We start from the raw sequence: 23,556 nt of genomic DNA on the forward strand, positions 1-23,556 counted from the left end.
TGTGCCTCGGCCACATGGGGTTGATAGTTCACAAGTGAGTTCCACGAGGGAGACAGAAGTGACATGTCTGTTTGCATGGTGGCTTTTCAATTCTCCAGCTTCCTGCTGAACTTGGGAAGGAAAACTGCCATCAGAACTGACACCAGTTATAATGTGTTTGCTCTTTATTTGGAATATTCAATTCTGCTCTGGAGGACAATAAAACAAGTGGAATGATGAAATTCATAAGAAACCTTAGGCATAGACAGTAAATAAGCTCGTTCCTTATGAAGTAGAGGCCAAACTCATAGCATGCACTAAGTTTAGATAGAAAATAATCTAGGATATGCTAAGACATACCGAAGATAAACAGAATAATGGATTATGTGATGCAACAAACAAGAATGTCACCTCTAGGTAGAAATGGATGGAAATGTCAACCACAAGCCTTGGTTGTGCTATCTCGGGGCTGACTGCTACGCCATCCCTATATTAGTAGCCACTTGTCAGTGACCCTCAATATGGTCCCATTCTGGCCCTACAAGAGTGGTGCTAAGAAAGATGCAGACACCATCTATGGCTGTTCAACACTCTCACTGGCAACCTACAGATTGCGGCCAGGGGTCCTTGTCCCTGCATCTCTCCAACAGAGCAAATGTGTGTCACTGGCCCAGGGGGCCTTCTGACTATGGGCTCCCTTGCTCAAAGCTCAACTCGGGTCCAATAACCACTCAGTGTGGAGAAGAGACGGGACATACGGATCTTCACAATCCAGGATTCAGGTAGGGGTGCTGCCATCTGCTTCCACCTCATCCTCATGAGTTCACCCCATCTCTTGACTTCCTCTGTGTGTGTGTGTCTTTTTCCCCATGGCCACCACTCTTGGCATATGGAAGTTCCCAGGCCAGGGATTGAATCTGAGCCGAAGCTGAAACCTACTGCAGCTGCAGCAATGACAGGTCCTTTAACCCACTGCACCAGGCTGGGGATCCAACCCGAGCCTCTGCAGGGACCTGAGCCTTTACAGTCAGGTTCTTAACCCACTGCACCACAGCAGGAACTCCATTCTCTGTTCATTTGAAGTCAATTGTGTAAACTATGCGATTCCAGCATTTTAATTCCATTTTATACCCTACTCCTCCCTGAACTTTGAAATAGGTTGGGATAATTTCCCACTCACACTGCATCTTCATCTGCTTCCCACACCCTTACTACAGAAGTGTGAAGTTCAAGGTGCTATGATGTTGTTCACAGTATTAGGTTATTATTTCTCGAATCCTGACACAGAATGAGTGAACAAGGGCCTTTAGCAAGGGAGGGTCAAGGCTTTGACTCATGAGATTTCTCTTACCATTTGCATCTACTATTATTTACTGATTATAATTGCTAGAAACATGTTTGTACTGGTCCCTTTGACATCAGGAGTTGTGGGTTTGACTCATCATAACATGAGAGGCAACCATAGTGCTGGAACTGTCATTACGGCCTGGAAACTGCTGAGTTAGTGTACAGCTTAGACATCTAAAACCAAGCACAAATGGCTCTTTTTAAACTATATAGTTTCTAATCCATTTAACATGTTCTGTGGGAAATAATCCTGCCAAGAAACAATAGTATTAGTTATCTCTTCATAACTGAGTAGGTCAAAAAGGACAATAAGAGGTTAGAGGAACAGAAACCATCTTTTTGATTAGAGAGGTTTTCTTTTTCTGATTTTGTCTTTTCTTTCAATGAGTTGATTACACCTGACCAGATTAAGCATATGATTATATAAGGTCAGCAATCAGGGTCTGTTCATTTACCTGCAACCCCTCCCCTGTCCCCCTGCCACCTACCAATTAATCGCCTTTTAAAATTTTTGTTCGTGTAAAGTTGAGTTTCGTGATTAAAATTGACACATGATTAGGACACAAGTGGCCCTGAGGTGTGGCCCATCATTTAGAAGTCTGAGTTTTATGGTGGTGCCACTGAGTGAGGAGGACAAGAATCCATGCGTCATCAGGAATGGATTCTCCAAAATGAATTCTATTCAACTCTGTCTTGGGCAAAAAATAGCCCATGGACTCATCAAGGTGAATTTTAGAGCATATCTGAGATATTTTCAAAGTACTTGGGAATCAGGGCAAAAAATAGCCCATGGACTCATCAAGGTGAATTTTAGAGCATATCTGAGATATTTCCAAAGTACTTGGGAATCAGGATTTTCAGGCCCGGCAAGGTTTCCTTACTTGGCCTTAGCTCTGACTTCACCTCCATTTCCTTCTTGTCCTTATCTCCCCACCCCAAGTTAACTTCGGACAAGCACAGACATTCCCAGAGTGAGGTCAAGGGTCACGCCAGGCCTTAGCTGCCTCCAGAAACTTTACTGGCAGAAGTCAAATATGGCTATTCAGTATAAACATACACACATATTCAGATATTTAAATTCAAACTTACAAATCACTTGAATCGATTAAAAATTCTGCGAAGTTTGCTAGTTTTGGGGTTAGGCTGTTTCAGAGGGACCACAATGCAAGAGGCACCTTTCAGTAGAAACAAGGAATATTTGTTGAATTTGGTTTTGCTTTAAAACAAAATTTAGGCCCTTTTGATGAACTTACGTGGTTCTCATTTTACAGCAAACGTGATTATGCAATTCTCTTCTGTGTGTGAATCTGATCAATGGAGGGGCGTTTAGGGAATTTAAATCAATGTGTAATTGGTTGCTTAACATCAGTCTTTCTCCTGTCTGTAAGTGCCGTGAGGGTAAGAATGGATTCCTGTTCCTCTTTGTATCATTAATAGTTGGCACATAGAACACACACGGTATATATTTTAAAAAGATATAGGTGGATATTTGACGAAGGGAAGAATAAAAGGCAGGAAATAGAAGGAACAATGGTGGGAGTGGGTTGGGTGGGGGCTCCAGCCTGTATGAAAGTTCCTGGTCTCTCCCTGGCAGATCAGAGGGAAGGCAGCCTGCCTCTGCAGCGTGGCACCTTAGAGCACCAAGAAGAGCTTGGACTTTGGTATCAGACAGACAGACAGACAGTCTTTGCTCTGCTAATTAACTTCCCTGAGTCTCAGTTTCCTCATCTATCAAATGCAGAGAATACCACCTGCACTAGAGCTTTGTTATAAATCACGTATTCTCCATAAAAGCTCTTATGTTGGTGCCAGGCTCAGGTCCTGAATTAGGAGACATTAACTAAATGCTAGTTTTCCAAGGATACTGACTTCAGGAAATTTGAGGCATACTTGTCTGTAAGCTCTGGGTGATGCATAGTAGGGCTTCTGAAGGATGAAAAACTAAATGCCAAGTTAGCCCATTTTCCTTGTCTATAGTCTGTGGCTCAGAGGTTTTTTTTTTTGGCTGAACCTGTGGCATATAAAAATTCCTGCGCTAGGGGCTGAATCAGAGCTATAGCTGCTAGCCACAGCCACAGCCACAGCAATGCGGGATATGAGCCACATCTGTGACCTACACCATAGCTCATGGCAACTCAGATCCCCAACCTGAATGAGGCCAGGGATCGAACCCACATCCTCATGGATACTAGTCAGATTCATTTCTGTTGCGCCACAGTGGAACTCCCTCAACCCCACATTTTAATTATCTTCTGCAAGTTGGATGCTTTACTTTGTACTTTTAAAAATAATTCTTATGTTCAAGTTTAACATACCCTTCACTCAGTGAAGAATCTCAAACTCGTGTCTCCTCTCCAGTCTCCTCTTTGTTAATTTTACTTCCGTTCCCTTGAACTCCAGGCTCACAGCCTCTGCGTGAGCTATGTTTGACTCATCTAGAAGAGTGGTCACATCATGGCCTCTTGTGTCAGTGACCTTGAACTGAAACCTGAACAGGGACACTTACGTGCCCTTGAATGGATGAGCTTGCTGTCTATGTCCACCAAGACCTGATTTTCCTACTAATTTCTTCTTTTTTATTAATAAGTGCCTCTCCTCCCCACCAGTTATTAAAGCTTAAAACCTCAAACTCATCCTTGACAGCATATAAATTCAATAGCTCTTGTTCTTCTTCCTTTAGGAGATCACTCATTTTCATTTATCTTCCTATATACACCACCACGACTCATATCCAGATCATAAAGGTTAAGAGCTGGACTCTGGTGTCAAAGAGAACTGGCTTTGAGTGAACACTATGTCACTTTTTAACTATGTGCTGTTGGACAAGTTACAAAACTTCCCTAAGCTTCTTTCCTCACCTAACAGTTGGGGGGATTAATTGAGATAATGCCCAATGACAGTGCCTAGTTTTTCACTGCCATCCATATGCACATATCATAGAGTTGTATTATCTTCTATCAAATGCTGGGATTTCCTCTACAACATTATTCATATATAGGGCATCTGGCCTTGGCTTAAATCTTTTCAGGGATGGGTGAATCAGTGTGTGGGACCTATTTATGACTAAGTTAAGTTGTTATAAGGTTCATCCTTATATTGAACTGAGGTTCCCCTCACACCATTTTCACCATCTGGAGTAACAAAGAATTTCACTGGAATCATTTTCCACATTACAACATCCTTTTAAGTCAGTCATCTCTCATGCTCTACTTTTATATTCCATCTTGCAAATTTAAACAGCACAACTTGTTGAAGTTTTTCTTCAATTGACCTCTGGTCCACTCGGCTTCATCAATTATCTTTCTTAAAATATGCTGTCTTAAGCTGATCATGAAAATGCAATGGACCCAGAATAGGCAAAACAATCTTTTTTAAAAAAAGAAATAGTTGGAGGAGTCACATTCACCAATTCTGAAACTTAGTACAAAGCTACAATAATCAAGAGAGTGTGGTACTGGCATAAGAATAGACATATAGATTCCATGAAATAGAATTGAAAGAGAGTCCAGAAATAAATCCTAACATGTATAGTCAGTTGACTTTTGACAGGGGTGCCAAGATAATTAAATGAAGGTAGAAAGTAATTTCAACAAATAATCTAGGACAAGTGGATAGCCACATGCAAAAGAAATTGGTCTTCTTCACACAAGTTAACTCCATATGGACTATGGACATAAATCTAAGAGCTAAAAGTATAAAACTCCTAGAAGAAAACATAGAGGTAAATCCATACGGTCTTGGTTTAGGCATTGGTTTCTTAGATATAACACCACAAGCAACAACTACCACAACCCCAAAATAAATTAGACTTAATAAAATTAAGAACTTTTGTGCTGCAAACAATGCCAACAAGAAAGTGAAATGACAACCCACTGAATGGAAGAAAATATTTGCACATCATGCAACTGATATGAGACTTGTGTGTTCAGAAAACTCTTAAAAACTTAATAATAAAAAGATAACTCAATTAAAAGTGGGCAAAAGATCCAAGTAGACATTTCTCTAAAGAAGACACACAGGGGGACAATGAGCACATGTAAAAATGCACATCGTTTGTCATTAGGGAAATGCAGATAAAAACCACAAAGGATACCACTTTCAATTGCTATAATAAAAAAGACAACAAAAACAAGTGTCGACCAGATTTGGGGAGACCAAAAACCTCACACAGTGCAAGTGGGAAAGTAAAATGGTGCAGCAACTTTGGAAAATTATTTGATAGTTCTTCCAAATGTTGAACACAGATTTACCATATGACCTCACAATCCCATTCCTAGGTATATACCCAAGAGAAACAAGACATATCTTTGCACAAAAACTTAAACATGATCATTATTCAGAATAGCTAAAAGGTGAAAACAACACAATGTCCATCAAATGACAAATGGATAAATTAAGGGTGGGAGATCCACATAGTAGGATGTTATTCAACAATAAAAAGAATGAAATACTGAAACGTGGTACGAAATACTGATACATGGTACAAAATGAGTGAACCTCCAAACTTTGTTCTAAGTGGAAGAATCTGGTCACAGAAGACCATGTATTGTATAATTCCATTTTTATAGCATCTCCAGAATAGACAAATCTATAGAGATGGAAAGTAGATTAGTGTTTGCTTAGGACTGTGGGAATGGTGTTGGTGTTTGGGGGGAATAGAGAATGACTGCTAATGGTTACAATGTCTCTTTTAGGAGTGAAGAAAGTGTTCTAACATTGAACGTGGTGAGGGCTACACAACTTTGTGAATACACACACACACACACACACACACACACATATACAAAAACCACTGAATTATATGCTTTCAATGAGTGGGTTATAAAGCAGTTTAAAGTGTACAAGGAATTCCCACTGTGGCATTGTGGGTTAAGAATCTGACTGCAGTGGCTCAGGTCACTGTAGAGGCAAGGGTTTGACCCCTGGCCTGGGGCAGCAGGATAAAGGATCCAGTGTTGCTGCAGCTGTGGCATAGGTCACAGCTGAGGCTCGGATTCAATCCCTGGCCTAGGAACTTCCACATGCCGTGGGTGTGGCCATAAAAAAAATGTGGGTACAAATTTAGCACAAAACTCTGCTGTAATCTGACCAATATTTGTTCATTGGGATTCTTTGTTATTTTTGAGGCTCTACTTTATTTATGCATTTACAGAACTATATTTTAATTGTATTTGTTTGTCTCTATCATTAGCAGTATGTCTCTAAGGACAGGAATCATTTTTATTGTTAGACTTCCATATTGTTATATAATATTTTGTGCAGAGTGTTTAATGAAAACATGTTTATTGAAGGGATAAATTTCAGGCTAAATGACATTTACTTTAGGCCAAATTTTTACATGTAATTAGCTAATCCTCCTCAAGTCTCTTTTTATGTGAACTGCTGTTAAGCCAGAGCAATTCCATCGTGTGCTTGGCCTATATATATTTATATACATAAATTTGGGCAGTATATATTTACCAAATAAGTTTAAAGCTCTTTGCTTTAATGAAGAGCTTTATACTCATTTGGTAAATTTTTTCTTTTTAGATACTATCAATCATTCTAGCCAGTTAAGACTTTTTTTTTTTTTTTTTGCTCTTTAGGGCCACACCTGTGGCATATGGAAGTTCCCAGGCTAGGGGTCGAATTAGAGCTACAGTTGCTGGCCTACACCACAGCCACAGCAACACAGGATCCGAGCTGCATCTGTGACCTACACCACAGCTCATGGCAACGCCGGACCCTTAACCCACTGAACAAGGCCAGGGACGGAACCTGCAACCTCACGGTTTCTAGTTGGATTCGTTTCTGCTGTGCCACGACGGAAACTCCAGTTAAGACTTTCTTGGGTCTTTTCTCTGTTAGCTAGTGTAGTCTCTCTTTCTACCTGCTTTATATTACAAACAGATCTGAATAAGCACATTTATTATTAAAGACTGATAAGGCTTTCTCCGAGATGTTGAAAAACACACCGAACAGTGCAGAGCTGAGGTCAAAGACTGGTGGAACGCCAAAACTACCTGAAGACAGACTTAGTAAATGGCTCTAGCTGACTCTACTATGATCTAGTCCAGTGGCTGGAGTTTCCTTGGTGCCTTTCTACCCATCTCCCTAAATCCATCTGACAAGCTCAGATTCAGTGCCATCTCTTTCCTGAACCATGCTCTGATCATTGCAGCAGCAGTCTCTCTCCTTCTGTTTAATTTCCTGTAATATTCTGTTTGTACTACTGTGGAGACATTGATCTCATACTACCTTGAATTATGATCATTCATGTATGTGTCTCAGTATCTGTTCTAAACCATAAGAAACTTAAAAGAGGAACTGTGGGAGTTCCCACTATGGCACAGTGGGTTAAGAATCCAACTGCAGCTCTTCAGGTCACTGCAGAGGCATGGGTTCAACCCCCAGTCTGGCACAGTAGCTTCCAAAGATCTGGTGTTGTCATAGCTGCTATATAGGTAACAGCTGGGGCTCAGATTCAATCCCTAGCCCAGGAACCTCCATATGCCATGGGTGTGGCCATTAAAAAAAAATAAACATGCAGTGTGATTTCTTTGATGATTTTGCCTCAGAATTTAGGTGTGCTTCATAGAGAAATAAAATATTCAGTGCTGTTAAAATTACTATTAAATCTCATACCCTCAGGGGCTATATATCTGAAAAACTGTGACAAATACTTAAAATAAATTGAAATCGTCCATATCAAAAACCCTGCTAGAATAGATACCTCTCCCCAGTCTTCTTCAATTATTCATGGCAAAAATTTGCAAAAGCATCACAAATTGTGTGTTTAAAGTTTAGAGAATGAATCATTTTAGAGTTTTCAAACCAGTCTTACTAGCTTGAAGTTAATGTTTCTTGCAACTGCATTTCCTTGTTTTGATTCCATCTGTCTTGGTCCAACGCTTGGTAACTGCTCTGCCTTTTTGTGTTGCTTTGATGCTTCCAGGTGTGTTTTTGTAGCTATGTTCCTCCATCCCTCCATATGATTGACTGTAGCCCAATCATACCTCTTCTCTCTGCACCATGTCACAGAATCACCTTAATGAAAGGATGGACAATAACTGTTTTTGGTATTTTTCCATTTCAGGGGATGAACACACTGAATGTGTGTATAGAAATGTAGAGGGCTTTGCATTTGGTTTGCAATATAAAGGTATGTAATTTCTAAATCATGATTTCCACACTGTGGCTGGAAAGGGATTACAATCTCCTCCTTGTGATTTTCATCATTTACTCAACAAATATTTCCTCCTGAGCGTTCACCATGTGCTAATTAATTGCACTGTTCTAGATGTTGAAGATACAGGGAGTCCGCCCTCTCAATGAACTTACATTCCAATGGGGAAGAGAGATGGAAAATAACTTTGTACATAAATTTTGTTGTTGATGTTGTTCTTTGGGGTCCCATCTGCGGCATATGGAAGGTCACAGGCGAGGGCTCGCATTGGAGCTGCAGCTTCTGGCCTACACCACAGCTCATGGCCATGCAGGATCCGAGCCATGTCTTCGACATACACCACAACTCACGTGTCATACTGGATCCTTAACCCACTGAGCAAGCCCAGGAATTGAACCTGAGTCCTCGTGGATACTAGTCGGGTTTGTTTCCACTGAGCCACGATGAGAACTCTTGTACATAAAATCTTTTCTGACAGGTGTTAAGAAAAGAATTAAAGTCTAAGTTGCTCATTTTCAAGGCTAGAATCCCTTGGACCATAATGAATATTTCTGAACTAAAAATTCACACTTTATAATTCTACACTTACGCTAATATATGTTCAATACTGCTATTTCTCAACAGCTGGCTGCCACCTCAGATCACTGCCCCCCCCAAACTTTCCTACTCAGTAATCCAACATTTTGTTGGAGTCACATTGTTCCCATGGGATTTAGAGGTTAATCTGAGTCCTTTATACCAATCAGGGTAATCTTATTCTCTTTGATTGTGATTGTTTTAGGCAGAGGGATGGAACTCTGCTAATGAAAACCAGAAGTCTGACACAAGGCTTTTGTTTGTTTGTTTGTTTTTTGTGTTTTAGGGCTGTACCCACGGAATATTGAAATTCCCAGGCTAGAGGTCGAACCACAGATGTAGCTGCCGGCCTACACCACAGCCATAGCTATGCGGATCCTAGCCTCATCTGCAACCTACACCACAGCTCATGGCAACGCCGGATCCCCAACTCACTGAGCAAGGCCAGAGATCGAACCCACATCCTCATGGATATTAGTCAGATTCGTTTCTGCTGTGCCACAAAGGGAACTCCGACACAGGCTTTTGAGAAAGATTTCCTGGCTTGTAAAAGAAGAAGACTCAGGAAAAAAAATGGTCTTCTCTACCCCTGGAAACCTGGTGGTGTTCTGGTTGGTCTTGCACCTGTGACATCATCTTGCAACTCCAAAGAAGCCAGCTCAGGTATACAGCCTATGTGCCAAGAAGTCACAGGAGAAAAAGAGAAAGAAATGATTTTTTTCTTTTTTTTTTTTTTTTTTTACAGTCGCATCTGCGGCATATTGACATTCCTGGGCTAGGAGTTGAATTGGAACTACAGCTGCCTGCCTAAACTATAGCCACAGCAACACGGGTTTGAGCCACATCTTCGACCTATGGCCATAGCTGTGGCAACCCCAGATCCTTAACCGACTGAGCCAGGCCAGGGATCAAACCCACATCTTCATGGGGACTCTGTTGGGTTCTTAACCTGCTGAGCCACAATGGGAACTCCAGAAATGATCTTGTTGACGACAGAGTTGAGCCATGAAACTGCCCAACCCTGGAGGCACCCCATTTTGAGTCCTCTTGTTCTGTGAGATAAATGCCTTTTCTGTTTCCAGCAGCCTAGAGCATTTTCACAGATAAAAGTAGATACAAATGCACATACATAGTGAGCAGTCTGGCTGACTGATTAAATGTATATGTAGGAATAAATTATCTCCCCCCTCCATTCATGATTGTCATATTTATTTTTACCTCAGGCAAAAGGAACAGTAGAATTAGAAAATTTCAGGATTGAAAATAAATATCTGAATTTGCTACAATTAAAAAAATGAATTCAATACGTAGTGGTATTACAGTAAAATAAAAGAGATGCCTACAAATTTGTTAACTGCTGAGGACATAGTATGACATCAAATAAACCAATTTTTCTTTAAGTTCTTTAAGGAAAAAAAAAAAAAACCGTGGTGAGTCCAATCTTTCATTTTATCACTGGAATAAATAGAGAATAGTCATTGCAATCAATTGCCTGTTTGTTCCCCTAGAAGCTCTCCCACAAGCATATATTATGTATGGAGATGAGAGGGGAAACTGGGTTCCTTTTCATACTGTCTTTTCTTCTAAACTACAGTTTCTCCATTGGGTTTACTTCTAAATAAAATGAAAGCAAAAATGCTAAACTACTACTGTCAGAAAACAGCTTTCTCTAAAAATGAAATGCCAATTGTCTTGCAAATATTTTCTCTTTCTCATTTGCAATGTTCTACTGGTCACTTTGATGTAGTCAAAGCTTCTGAATATTTATAAAGATTTGTTATTTATTTATTTTTTTTGAGAAAGACAAGAAAGGCAGTAACAACCTTATTGGGTTGTTATTTAGCAACTCAACCTTTATTTGACTTTTTTGGGGGGCTTTTCTAGGGCCAGGCTAGGGGTCCAATCGGAGCTGTAGCCACCAGCCTATACCACAGCCACAGCAACGCAGGATCCGAGCTTCGACTGTGGCCTACACCACAGCTCACGGCAACGCTGGATCCTTAACCTACTGAACGAGGCCAGGGATCGAACTCACAACCTCGTGGATCCTAGTCGGGTTTGTTAACCACATAGCCACAACGGGAACTCTGCAACCTTTATTTGAAAGGACAGATGGAAAGGAATTATATGTCTAAAAAACCCTCAATAGATAGTCTTTATAAAGTTACTTTTGTCTATAACCTTTGGCATATTGCAATTTGGAAAACAGTTATAACTAGTATCTGAGGCATGGGGGGTGGAGGGAGTAGATGGAAGAGGGTTGAAAATAGCCACTCGTGCCTAACATAATCACAGGTCTTCTTTCCACCCATAACTGGTGACACGTCTTATGGGGATCATCTCCCAGTTCATTCTCTGTCTTTCCGACCTGCAACAAGCAACCCTAACCCCCATAACATGTATTTCTTCCTGTTAGCTTCCATTAACCACCAACATCAGCAGCCCTTGGGAAGATGAAAAACACACCCCTTCCTTCCATCTGTCTGCAGGAAAAGGGAAGCTGTGGAGGAACTATGGGTCATCTAGGCACATGCCCAGCTTTTTAAAAGGAATCAATTTCAGGAGTTCCCTTCATGGCTCAGCAGTCCACGAACTCAGCAAGCATCTATGAGGACTTGTGACTTCGATCCCTGGCCCCGCTCAGTGGGTTAAGGATCCAGGGCTGTCGTGAGCTGTGGTGTAGGCTGCAGGCTCGGATCCCATGTTGCTGTGGCTATGGTGTAGGTTGGCAGCTGTAGCTCCAAGTCCATCCCTAGCCTGGGAACCTCCATATGCTATGGGTTTGGCCCTAAAAAGCAAAAAAAAAAAAAAAAAAAAATTATCAATTTCAGGATCCTCAACTTCCATCTATTTCTATATCAATATCAATATATCTATATTTTTCTATATATCGAAGATGATTTAATTGAGCGGGAGCTTGGTTCATTATTGTTTAGAAAAGATTTTAGTAAAATTTTCCTATTGGTTTAGAAAGAAGAAAAGTATACCTATCACTATCATCTATCCTAATTCTTAGGACAGTGCACTGCCCGGGAGGCCGATATTTTCTGGAGAGCTCAACAAAGACATAAATGGAAACAATGATTCAAGGAAGACCCTTTTACTGATTTATCGAGGCAACGTAAGCACACGGGGCTTGCTATCCTTCCCCATCTCACACCCAATGCTCTAAAAGCCCGGTGCTGGTAAAGTGAAGTCCTAGATTGCGCAGAGATGGATGATGTCAACTCCCCACAGCCAAAGCAGTGTAGATTATTGAAGCTCAACATTTTAAAAGCAGCTGGAGTATTTTTTGTGTGTCTAACAAAAATGCTGGTGATATATTTGATAAATCCACTCATCAACATTTTATGCAATTTTTTTTAGATTTGTCCCGCTTCATTCAATAAGCTAAGTAAAGTCTGTGTTTTCAAATCAAATTGTGAGATAACTGTTTGCAATTACAGTCAAGCCTCATCTTATCTCATATATATATATAAATTTTATATATTCTTTTTTTTTTTGGCCATGCCTGTGGCACGCAGAAACTCCCAAGCCAGGCAACGAATCCATGCCACAGCAGCAACCTGAGCCACAGCAGTGATCATGCCATATCCTTAACCTGCTGAGCCACCAGGCAATGCCTTATTTTATATTTTCTACCTCCTAATAACAAAAATAACCTTACTTAAAGTTCTAATACAATTTTGGCTATCCATCTTCAACTGTGTGAGCTGCAGGAAAAAACTCTTTTTTTTTTTTTTTTTTTTTTTTTTAGGAGGCAGAGAAGCAAAATGGTTTACAGGCTAGTAGCTGATGGATTGGATGATCTTCATGCTATGGTTGCTTCTTTTTCTCACCAGCAAAACCCCCTTTGTTTGAACTCAACTCTAGCTCATGTGTGACAAGGACCAGAACTGCCTCTTTCCAGACAAAGAGGCGCCTTTTTTCCCCCCAGCATAGTCAGAAATGCTAAATTTTTATTTACACAGTACTTTGACATTGAAAGCACTGTTCCAAGAACTTTATAAATATTAACTTGTATAAGCCTGTTTACAGTGCTAAGGGAGTTGCTATTATGCCTTCATTTCATATTTGGGGAAACTGAGACAGCTTAGTCAGTTGCAAAACTGGCATTCTAATCAAGTCCGCCCACTCTCAGTCTCGGCTTTTTTGTGTGTGAACTATTTTTTATTTTTAAATTTTGCTATAGTCGATTTACCATGTTCTGTCAAGTTCTGCAGTACAAAAAAGTGACACAGTTTTTTATATATACATATATATTATATGTGTATGTTCTTTTTTTCATATTATCTTCTATCATATCCTGTCACAAGAGACTGGACATAGTTCTCTGTGCTGTACAGCAGGACCTCATTGCTTATCTACTCCAAATGTAATAGTTTGCATCTATTAACCCCAGACCCCCAGTCCATCCTACTCCCTCCCCCGTCCCCTTGGCAACCACAAGTCTGTTCCCTGAGTCCATGAGTCTGTTTCTGTTCTGTGGATAGGTTCATCGGTGCCATATTTTAGATTCCACATGTAAGTGATATCATATGGTATTTGTCTTTCTCTTTCTGACTTCACTTAGTAGTATAAGAATCTCTAGTTCTATCCATGTTGCTGCAAATGGCATTATTTTGTTCTTTGTTTACCGTCTCAGTATCTACTTTTAACCACTGTGCTACAGTTGCCTCTCCAGAATCATTTTCCCTTTTTTTTTTTTTTTTTTTTTTTGTCTTTTTGCTATTTCTTGGGCTGCTTCCACAGCATATGGAGGTTCCCAGGCTAGGGGTCTAATCGGAGCTGTAGCTGCCAGCCTATGCCAGAGCCACAGCAACTCGGGATCCGAGCCGCGTCTGCAACCTACACCACAGCTCACGGCAACGCCGGATCGTTAACCCACTGAGCAAGGGCAGGGATCGAACCCGCAACCTCATGGTTCCTAGTCGGATTCGTTAACCACTGCGCCACGACGGGAACTCCTTTTTTTTTTTTTTTTTTTTCCTGTCTTTTTAGGGCTGCACCTGTGGCATATGGAGGTTCCCAGGCTAGGGTTGAATCAGAGCTGAAACTGCCGGCCTACACCCTAGCCACAGCAATGCTGGATCCAAGCCACATCCCCGACTTACATCACAGCTCATGGCAACGCCAGATCCTTAACCCACTGAGTGAGGCTAGGGATCGAACCCACATCCCCATGGATGCTAGTCTGGTTCGTTAACTCCTGAGCCACGACAGAAACTCCCTCCAGAAACATTTTCAGTTCCTGGCTCTTCTTAGGAAGTTCTCAGGGTCATTCCCATCTTGTGGAGGCCACGCCCATAATACTTCTACCGTTTGAAGATGGAAACACTTAATAACATGCAGTAACCTTTCATCTGAGAATCAGTTTCCATGCAAAGTGTTATTATCTCATTATATAGATAAAGAAAGGAGGAACAAAGGGTCAGTTAAGTGTAAATGAGACCAAATTGAAAATAGAAGCCCCTCGCCCTGTGATCTAATCAGAAGTTTGCATTCCTAGGAGTTGCTGAGGCAACCGATTTTAACAGAGAGAGAATGAATGTCATTTTAGGGAAAATAAGGAGGAAAAACCTGAAATGCAAAACTCTGTGCCTGCAATGATCCCATTTATAAGGTAATGGAAGCAAAATGATTTCATATATGCATTAGACATCTCCCGTGTGGAGGATAATGGGGTATCAGGTCCACAGTCATTACCGTAATGCCGTGGGTGTTAGCTCCATAAACCAGGTGCAGATCTTTCAAGAAGTCAGAGGCTGATGCAGCTGCACTTGGTCCAAGGTCTCGGGGGCACTTGGGGCTGAGGGAGGTGAGGGCCCTGGGTGGCTCTTCCTGAGGGCGTGGACTCATTTTTCTTTCCAGCTGAGGAGCCTGAAGTGAGACAAGTCACACCGGTCTCTGTGCTGGCACGTCCCCTACCTAAAGAATCACCTGATTCATTGGTCTGATTCTCAGGGGTTTTTTTTTGCCTTTTCTAGGGCCGCTCCTGCAGCATATGGAGGTTCCCAGGCTAGGGGTCCAATCGGGACTGCAGCTGCTGTCCTACACCAGAGCCACAGCACCACGGGATCCGAGCCGTGTCTGCAACCTACATGACAGCTCACGGCAACGCCGGATCCTTAATCCAGTGAGCGAGGACAGGAATCAAACCCGCAACCTCATGGTTCCTTGTCGGATTCGTGAACCACTGTGCCACGACGGGAACTCCTGATTCTCAGTTTTTAATGTAGGTGAGATGAAAATTTATGGAATAGTTTCATGTTGCACGGCTATTAAAGACAGCGATATTGATTGTGTCTGGGAGGGAGAAATCCTAATCATTGATTGATCTGCACAAATTCACTATCCCTAAGCTGCCTAACTGTCCCTTTAGCCTGAGAATCCCTTTGATACTCTGGCCCAGTGATGCAGAGGAGGAAAACAAAGTCCAGGTGGCCCCCCCAAATAAGTACAATCACAGGTTGGGAAGGGGAGAAAAAAAAAAAAACTCAACTTGCTTTGAATTTAAGAAGAGAGAAAATAAAATTTTAAAAAGGGAAAAGATTCCTATTTTTCAGTTTATTTTGTTGGTGGTGTAAAGAAAGAGGAAGGTATTCATTTCCTTTCGTGCCTCAACGGTTAACAGACCCGACCAGGATCCATGAGGATGTGGGTTCAATCCCTGGCCTTGCTCAGTGGGTTAGGGATCCCACTGTGGCTGTGGCATAGGCTAGCTGCTACAACTCTGATTTGACCCCTAGCCTGGAAACTTCCATATGCTGAGGGTGCTGCCCTAAAAAGCAAAAAAAAAAAAAAAAAAAAAAAAAAAAAAAAAAAAAAAAAAGGAAGGTGTAAAGAAAGAGGCTGGGAACATGGGATAAAGACAGAAGTAAGGAGGCCTGATGGAGAGGGTGAGTAAGGGCTGGGCTTAGAGACCAGTGGGCAGAGGAGACTGGAACAGGGAGAGAGAGATGGAGGGAAAAGCTCAGCCATTGCTAAGTGTTTTAATGGACTTGAACTTCTGTCACTTCCTCCTGTTCACCACTGTTATCACTGCCCTTTGAAATTCTAATTAGCCAATTAATCACTGTTCTCCACTCACCGAAGGGAAAATTATGCTCCTGGTGGTAGAGCCGAGGCAATATCACGCCATGTCTAGATGAACTCACATAAAACTCATCTTAAAGGCTAAAGTTTCCCTCCTGCCTTCTGTAGCCACAGTAAATTCTAGGGGATCCAGGTCGTTTTCAAAACGAAGTGTTCCTATAAAATTTTGACCTAAAAATCAGACTTTTAATAGGTACTCTAAAGCCTTTAAATAAAGAGCACTTCTCTCTAGAGATGGCATTTTTAGTTTGACTCTGTTCCTTTCAAATCTATTCACCTACTTGTATACAGCTATGCAAAAGATATTTGTGCAAATAAGGGACATAAATTCAGTACTAAGCAAGCTCTGTTGAAGCTTTGTCATGTTAATACCAGCCACAAATGAAAGTAAAATTTTATTTTTAGTTTTAACCTCATAAATTGCCCCAAAGCGATTTTTTATTTCCAGCTGATTTATTTGAAGAAAATAGGCTCAGATTTATTGGGTCTGTTAATAAAAAAAAAATTAAATGACCTCCTGTCGTTTTGCTGCTATTTATTGATCTCTTTCAAATTTAGTAAGCAATTCAATCTGCAGTAAGGCGTGTTGAATGAAATGGATTGTGAATGTAAAAATGGAATGAACATTTAGAAAGCATTTTCAAGTCCCAGAAAGTAGCTCTAATAAATGGGAATAAATTAAATTCGCATCACTGGAGAAAAAAAGATGGATTTTGTTTTAATGGTGAGCTACGGAGAAATACTTTATTGGATATAGGATCTATCAGACATTTTTAAGAAGCCAGCTCAGAGGATGGATTGCTGTAGCTCTGATGAGTGAAAGGTCCATCATAATTTGTCTTGGAACCTTACCTTCTGAGACTTTGAAAAATCTCACACACCATTAGGTCCTGTTTTCCCCATCCAGCCATTGAAACTGCTATGACCTATGACCCCCACTGCTACTAGTAATGGCGATGATGATGATGATCACGTGACTTCAAAAGGGGAAGAATTATAGGGTGCTTTCCCCCGAATTAGATCACGTGACCTCCATGCTGCCAAATCCACATGTAGGTTTTAGTACCCTTCCATTTTCACCATTGTTATGGCTGCCACTACTGATCATCCCTCTCTTCTTGAAACACCTTTGGTTCCCCCAATACCAAGCCCCATTCTGTACAATTTCTCTGCAAACTTCTGTCTTCTAGGTCTTCCTTTGGGATTCCTTTGACCCAGCCCAAGTGTTAATCTGCCCCTGTAAGTTAAGTCTTAAGACTGAGGCATCCCAGGGCTCTGCCCCAGATCTTTCCTTAGTTTATCCTTCTTCTAGGCAACCTCCTTCATATCCTTAGCATCAACCAACCCCTATATGTTGATTTTTCTCTTTCTCTTGCTCATGATTCATTCCTCACCTCAAACGCAATATGATTGAAATGGAACTCAGTATTTTCCCCCTAAATATGTTTCTACCTCTGTATTCCCCAGTGATACCATGATCTACCCAACCCTCAATGGGAATCCTCACCATATGTACACAATACAGGAACTGTTTTCGGAATTCTTCTGTTGATGGCACATATCTAGAACCATTCTAGATGCTTAGGAGGGAAGGTAATACACTATATTACACAATGGACATCAGAGCTTGATTCTCGCCAGGAATCTGGTCTGAGAAAGGTTGCATCTAATCTGAAACCCAGCAGTCACCAGAGACAGCTCCATCTCTTTCATCCCTGCCATGCAGTTGTCCTCGGTACCCAATTTTCCTCTCTGACTACACCAGGGGTAGGTGGGTGGGGGAGGCTTATGTGTGGATTTGCTGACTAAAGCTGTCCACTTCTTACTTTCCTGATAAGAATCCCTTTTCTTTTGTATATAGTAAGCTTCATCCTGAATTAAATCCATGCCTCCAGCTTTGCCTTCTCTAGCCTCTTTTCCCACTCTGTTCCAAGTCATTTCTAAGAGGCAAATCTGATCTTATGCTTCTGCTCAAACCCTTCAATGACTCCTCTTGGCTTTCAGATTAAAGTTTAAACTGTTTAGCATGACCAAATGTATTGTGGGTCCTGTCTATGTCTCCACATTTCCTTCTATCCCCACCTCCCCATACCCAAGCCATGGTCAAAACCAACTCTCCCCAGGTGAAAATTAGGTTCCTCCCATGGCTTCTACAGGCCCTGCACAATTCACACTCCATTGCAATCATTCACCCCTTTAACAGAAATGTACACAGTGCCACCTATATGCACCAGGGAGGCAGTTGTGGGCAAAACAAAGTCTTCATTCTCATGGAATTGAGTTCTACATGGAGAAACAGACCGTACAGGAGTGAACAAATTAAGAAAATAAAGTAGAATAATGGAGTAATAAGGGACTTGGAGGTGATTTCATTATGGAAGTTGAGGTAGGTCTCTCTGGGAAGGTACTATGTAAACTGAAAAATAAGCAATGAGAAAAAGAGGCCATGTGAAGATCTTGGGGAAGAAGGTTCCTAGTAGAGATGACAGCAAGTTCAAAGGCCCTGAGGTTGGAACAAGGTATTTTGAGAGATGGAGAGAAGCCAGGGCAGCCTTGAGAAGTCACTGAAGTAGCGATTGAGAGAGAGAGATTCAGGAGAGTCAGCTGAGGCCAGGTTAGGGGGTTGGATTTTATTTTAATTGCAGTGGAAAGTCATTCGAGGGTTTAAAGCAGGGCAGAAAGATCTAATGGCAGCTGGTAGGGAATGGACTATAAGCAGGCCAAGAGCAGAGATATAGTCTGGATTCAAAGTCATGGTGCCTTTACCTGAGGTTTTAGCAAGGAAGATTGCAGGATGTGTCATAGTTGGAATACAATTTGGATGCAAAGCCCATAGACAATACTGATGGACTGTGCATGGTGTTACTTCTGCGACAGTTTTTCTAACGTGTAAGCTCTTGGGGGAAAGGACTGTTTCTTCACATCTGTATTTTTGGCTCCCAGCATGGTGCCTGGCACTTAGTGGGTCACTAAGGCTGGTTTGTGAATGAAGCAAGCTAAGGGGAAATTACATTGCAGCTGGGGAGGTCAGTGCAGGCTTTACAGTAAAGGCAAGAATGGACCTGTAACTGAAAAATGGGTAAAATTTCAACTGGCAGAAATGGAAATAGAGGAAATATGAGCCCCTAACATTTATGGATCTTGGGACTGGAATAAAAATGGAACCCACATACTTCTTGACTTAATATTTTTTTGAAGTCTTAAGTCAAATGAACAGACTGTTAAATAAAATGTGCTCTACCTAAAGTTATAAATGAAGTTAACATACTGTGAAATAATATATGCTCTATCCCTTCACCTTGATAAATACACTTTATAATCACCAGGTTCTGGAACTTAGCAGTGGAACGGGAGAGCCAGCCCCTGGCCCCTGGATGAGGTATGGCCCCTCCCCTTCCCATCCCAAGTTTGTCATGTGCACACATGCAAAGACCCCATCTGCAAGTCTAAGCTCAGTCCTCTTACCCTCGATGCCCACCCTTGCCCAGGGGGTGAAAAGCTGCCATCGGGCCATGGGAACATGGGTCGCGGGTATCCAGAGCATGGACTATATGGCAGGCCTTGGATTAAGGGTAGGAGCATCCCATTGGCCCTGCCAACGTTTCACCCCACAAGGAAAGTAAGGCCAGAGCAAGGCCCCCTAGGGTGTGAGGCTGGAGTAAAGGCCCTTTGGACCGGGATCTGAGCGTGGTGCTGGCCGAGCGGGTCACAGGGAGAATCATGAGGTAGATGAAGGGAACAGGGAAAGACCAGTTTGTTTGGAGCGGATAATTCATGCAGCTGAGTAGGGATCAGATCCTAGGTGGATAAGAATTTGTGGATAAAGAACTTTGAACGTGTGGGCAGCACAGGGCTCTGGACTCTTAAATAGAGGAAGACACGATCAGACATTTGTGTGCAGGGCGGATGAGGACACAGGAGAGGGAATGAGATGAGCAGAGTGATTTTACTGCAAAGTTCAGAGTATGAAGTAATGAGAACTGAAAGCAGAGAGAAAGGAGTTCATGTAAGAACTAAGGAGAAGAGACAACTAATTAGGCGGAGGGAGTGACGGAGATGGAGAAACTGGGTCAAAGATGGTTTTGCAAGATGAAGTGTGGCTGACTGTGTTACTCCTAGTGCTCGGGATCGAATATTTGTGCCCCCTCCAAATTCATACTTTGGATCCCTAATGTGGGGGTATTTGGCCTGTAGGAAACAATTAAGTCATAGGTTGGGGCCCCTGTGAGTGGATTAGCATCCTGAAAAGGAAGACAGCTAGCCCTCTCTCTTTCTCTGTCATGTGAGGATACAATAAAAAGACAGCTATTAGCAAGCTAGGACCTGCCTTGATCTTGGACTTCCCGGCCTCAGAAATGTCTATGGCTTAAGCCACCTTGTCTATTCTATGGTATTTTGTTACAGCAGCCCGAGCTGGCTAAGACACTTTGTGTAAGGCTTTTCCCCTTCTGAGATGTCAGCACCTGAGTGCGTGTGCTTGGAGCACCGCTCCTGGAGCCAGCACCAAGCCTGTCCTCTCAGGACCCCTATGAACCCGCTTTTCTTTCAAGGCGTCTTTGAGTAAGCTCCCTCCCCACCTCAGCATGCCTATCCACTGACAGGCTGAGCATAGGAATGCAATTTCAGCTGTGAGTTTTTTTTTTTTTTTTTTTTTTAACAGCTGCTCTTGAGGCATATGGAGGTTCCCAGGCTAGGATACAAATCAGAGCTGCAGGCTGCAGGTACCGGCCTAGGCCATGGCTCACGGCGACGCCAGATCCTTAAACCACTGAGCAAGGCCAGGGATTGAACCTACATTTTCACGGAGACAGTGTTGCGTCCTTAACCCACTGAGCCACAAGGGGAGCTCCACAGATCTGAGTTCTAAGTTATGTTTTTTGGGGCTAGGAGGAGGATGTTTTAGAGGTTATAAAAATGTAGGATTCTTTTAGGAAAGGATAAACAAGTCAGTCCCAAGGCAGGCACCTGGGTCATGGTCAGATAAGGTTAAATGTCACAGAGAAGCTGCAGAGATGACAGGGCAGTGCGGATTCTAAAGAACATGGGTTTGGAGTTCCCCTGTGGCTCAGTGGGTTAAGGACCTGATGCTGTCTCAGTGTGGATGTGGGTTCAGATCCCTGGCCTTGCTCAGTGGGTTAAGGATCTGGCATTGCCACAAGCTGCAGCCTAGGTCTCAGATGTGGCTCAGATCTGGCATTGCTATGGCTCAGGCGTAGGCCAGCTGCTGCAGCTCCAATTTGATCCCTAGGCTGGGAACTTTCTTATGATGCCGCGGGTGCAGCCCTAAAATGAAAAACAAAACAAAACAACCCCCCCCCCCAAAAAAAGTACCTGGGTTTGAGTCTGTCTCTTACCAGCTACATGACCTAGAAAGTCTGGCCTGGAACGTCGACCAAAGTACCATAGCATGAGTGTTTTCTGTCCTGACGTGGGTGCTGGGATGGGGAGGGAAGCTCTCCATCCAGGGTGCCAGCCCCAGCCCCGGCCCTCCTCCTGCTACACCAAAGAGGCAAGGATAAAGGCCAGGGAGCTTTGGCTCCAAAAGTTAGATGCATTAGGGTCGCTGTGTTTTGATAGAACCAACGAATTAAAGGGATTACTTGCAAAAGAAATCTCTGCCCTCTGACAGAAAAAGAACCATTTTTATATATTGGAACATACAGTAACTTTTGGCAAAGACCTCAATATTTTTAGTTGTGATTTTTCTTCGTGTGGGCTTCTTATTGTGACCATCTGTGGTGACGTGCTAACTAGTTGTTTGTCACTAGTTCTTTTCTCCTTGTCCTCTTCCCACCGTTGCTTGGCAGCTGAGTTTGTTTTTCATTTCAATCAGTGGCACACACGATTTCAAGCAGATGTTTTCAAAAGTGCTTGACTTTTAAGCCAAGTGTGCAGTGCTTTCTCGATGGTGCCGCTGCCCTTGACCCTGAGTCTGGTTTGCAAATGAGAGGGCGGGTATGTTAATCGGCCTGGATGGATCTCCCCTCCGGCCCTGAGGGTCCGTCAGCATTGTGGATGTGGCCACACTGTTTTGGGGGGAGACACAGGCCCAGCACAGACTGCAGGGCTGGGTAGCACATGCTTTTGATTGGGACCACCTGCATTTTTTTTTTTTTTGTCTTTTTAGGGCCGCACCCGAGGCATATGGAGGTTCCCAGGCTAGGGGTCAAACTGGAGCTATAGCTGCTGGCCTACACCAGAGCCAAAGCAACGCCAGATCCAAGCCATGTCTGCGACCTGCATCACAGCCCATGGCAACGCCGGATCCTTAACCCACTGAGCGAGGTCAGGGATCGAACCTGTGTCCTCATGGATATTAGTCAGATTCTTTTCTGCTGAGCCACGACAGGAACTCCCCATCTGCTTTGAACCCTGCCTCTACCACGTGCTGGCTGTGTGACCTCAGACAATGCTCACAGTTTTCTTGCCTGTAAAATGTGGGTAAGAATGGACCAGCCAAATCATGGACCTGGAAAAGAGACTTGTGGTTGCCTTGTGGTTGATGGGAGGGGGAGGGAGTGGGAGGGATCGGGAGCTTGGGCTTATCAGACACAACTTAGAATAGATTTACAAGGAGATCCTGCTGAATAGCATTGAGAACTATGTCTAGACACTCATGTTGCAACAGAAGAAAGGGTGGGGGAAAAATGTAATTGTAATGTATACATGTAAGGATAACCTGACCCCCTTGCTGTACAGTGGGAAAATTAAAAAAAATATTAAAAAAAAAAAAAAGAATGGACCAGCCCCTTATGGGCTGTGAGGATGACCAGCGCTAAGGTGTGTAAACCATGTTAGTTCAATGACTGACAGGGAGTAAGCACATCCCAGAAGAGTGGTATTTTTTTCTTTTTTAAAAAATTTTTAATTAAAGTTGATTTACGATGTTCTGTCAATTTCTGCTCTACAGCAAAGTGACTCAGTTACACGTATACATACATTCTTTTTCTCACATTATCCTCTATGATGCTCCATCACGAGTGATTAGATACAGTTCCCTGTGAGTGGGGGTGTTTCCATCTAGATTTTCAAAACCCTGACAACAGTTCTATGGGGGTAGGTGGCTATGAATATTATTATCACTGTGCCGTGGATAAAAAAGCTGAGGCGCGGAGGTGGTTAAAGAACTGGTGCAAGGTGGCACAGCCAGGAAGTGGCAGGGCAGTCTGGCTCCAGGGCTCTTGGGGGTTGTGTTGTAGGGCTCAGAGGGGCTGGGTGGTACATGACAGGCAACACACACCCCGTTTCAGGCCCTAGGGGTTCACACTCCACAGCACGGGATCTCATTTAACTCCCTAACCTAACTCCCCTGCTACGTGCTGGGGGATGCGGTGGAGATGAGGGGAAGCCGAGAGTCACGTGAGGTCAGGGCAGACAGGCTAATCAGAGAGGCT

At 42.7% G+C, this 23,556-nt stretch overlaps 1 long non-coding RNA gene across 1 annotated transcript; it reads right to left on the bottom strand.

Moving 5' to 3' along the window:
• Positions 1-3,891: 3,891 nt before the first annotated feature.
• Positions 3,892-9,829, bottom strand: LOC146405952 (uncharacterized). Its single transcript, XR_014844932.1, has 2 exons — positions 9,503-9,829; positions 3,892-8,865 (listed from the first exon to the last, which is right to left on the bottom strand). It is a non-coding gene; the product is annotated as an uncharacterized LOC146405952 (long non-coding RNA).
• Between the last annotated feature and the right edge of the window lie 13,727 nt (positions 9,830-23,556).

The sequence above is a fragment of the Sus scrofa genome, chromosome 1, assembly GCF_054392235.1.
Source record: "Sus scrofa isolate SSC_HxYL_T2T_F1_AM1 chromosome 1, Sscrofa_HxYL_maternal_Yorkshire_Landrace_v2.0, whole genome shotgun sequence".
In the NCBI taxonomy this organism is placed as follows: Eukaryota; Metazoa; Chordata; class Mammalia; order Artiodactyla; family Suidae; genus Sus; species Sus scrofa.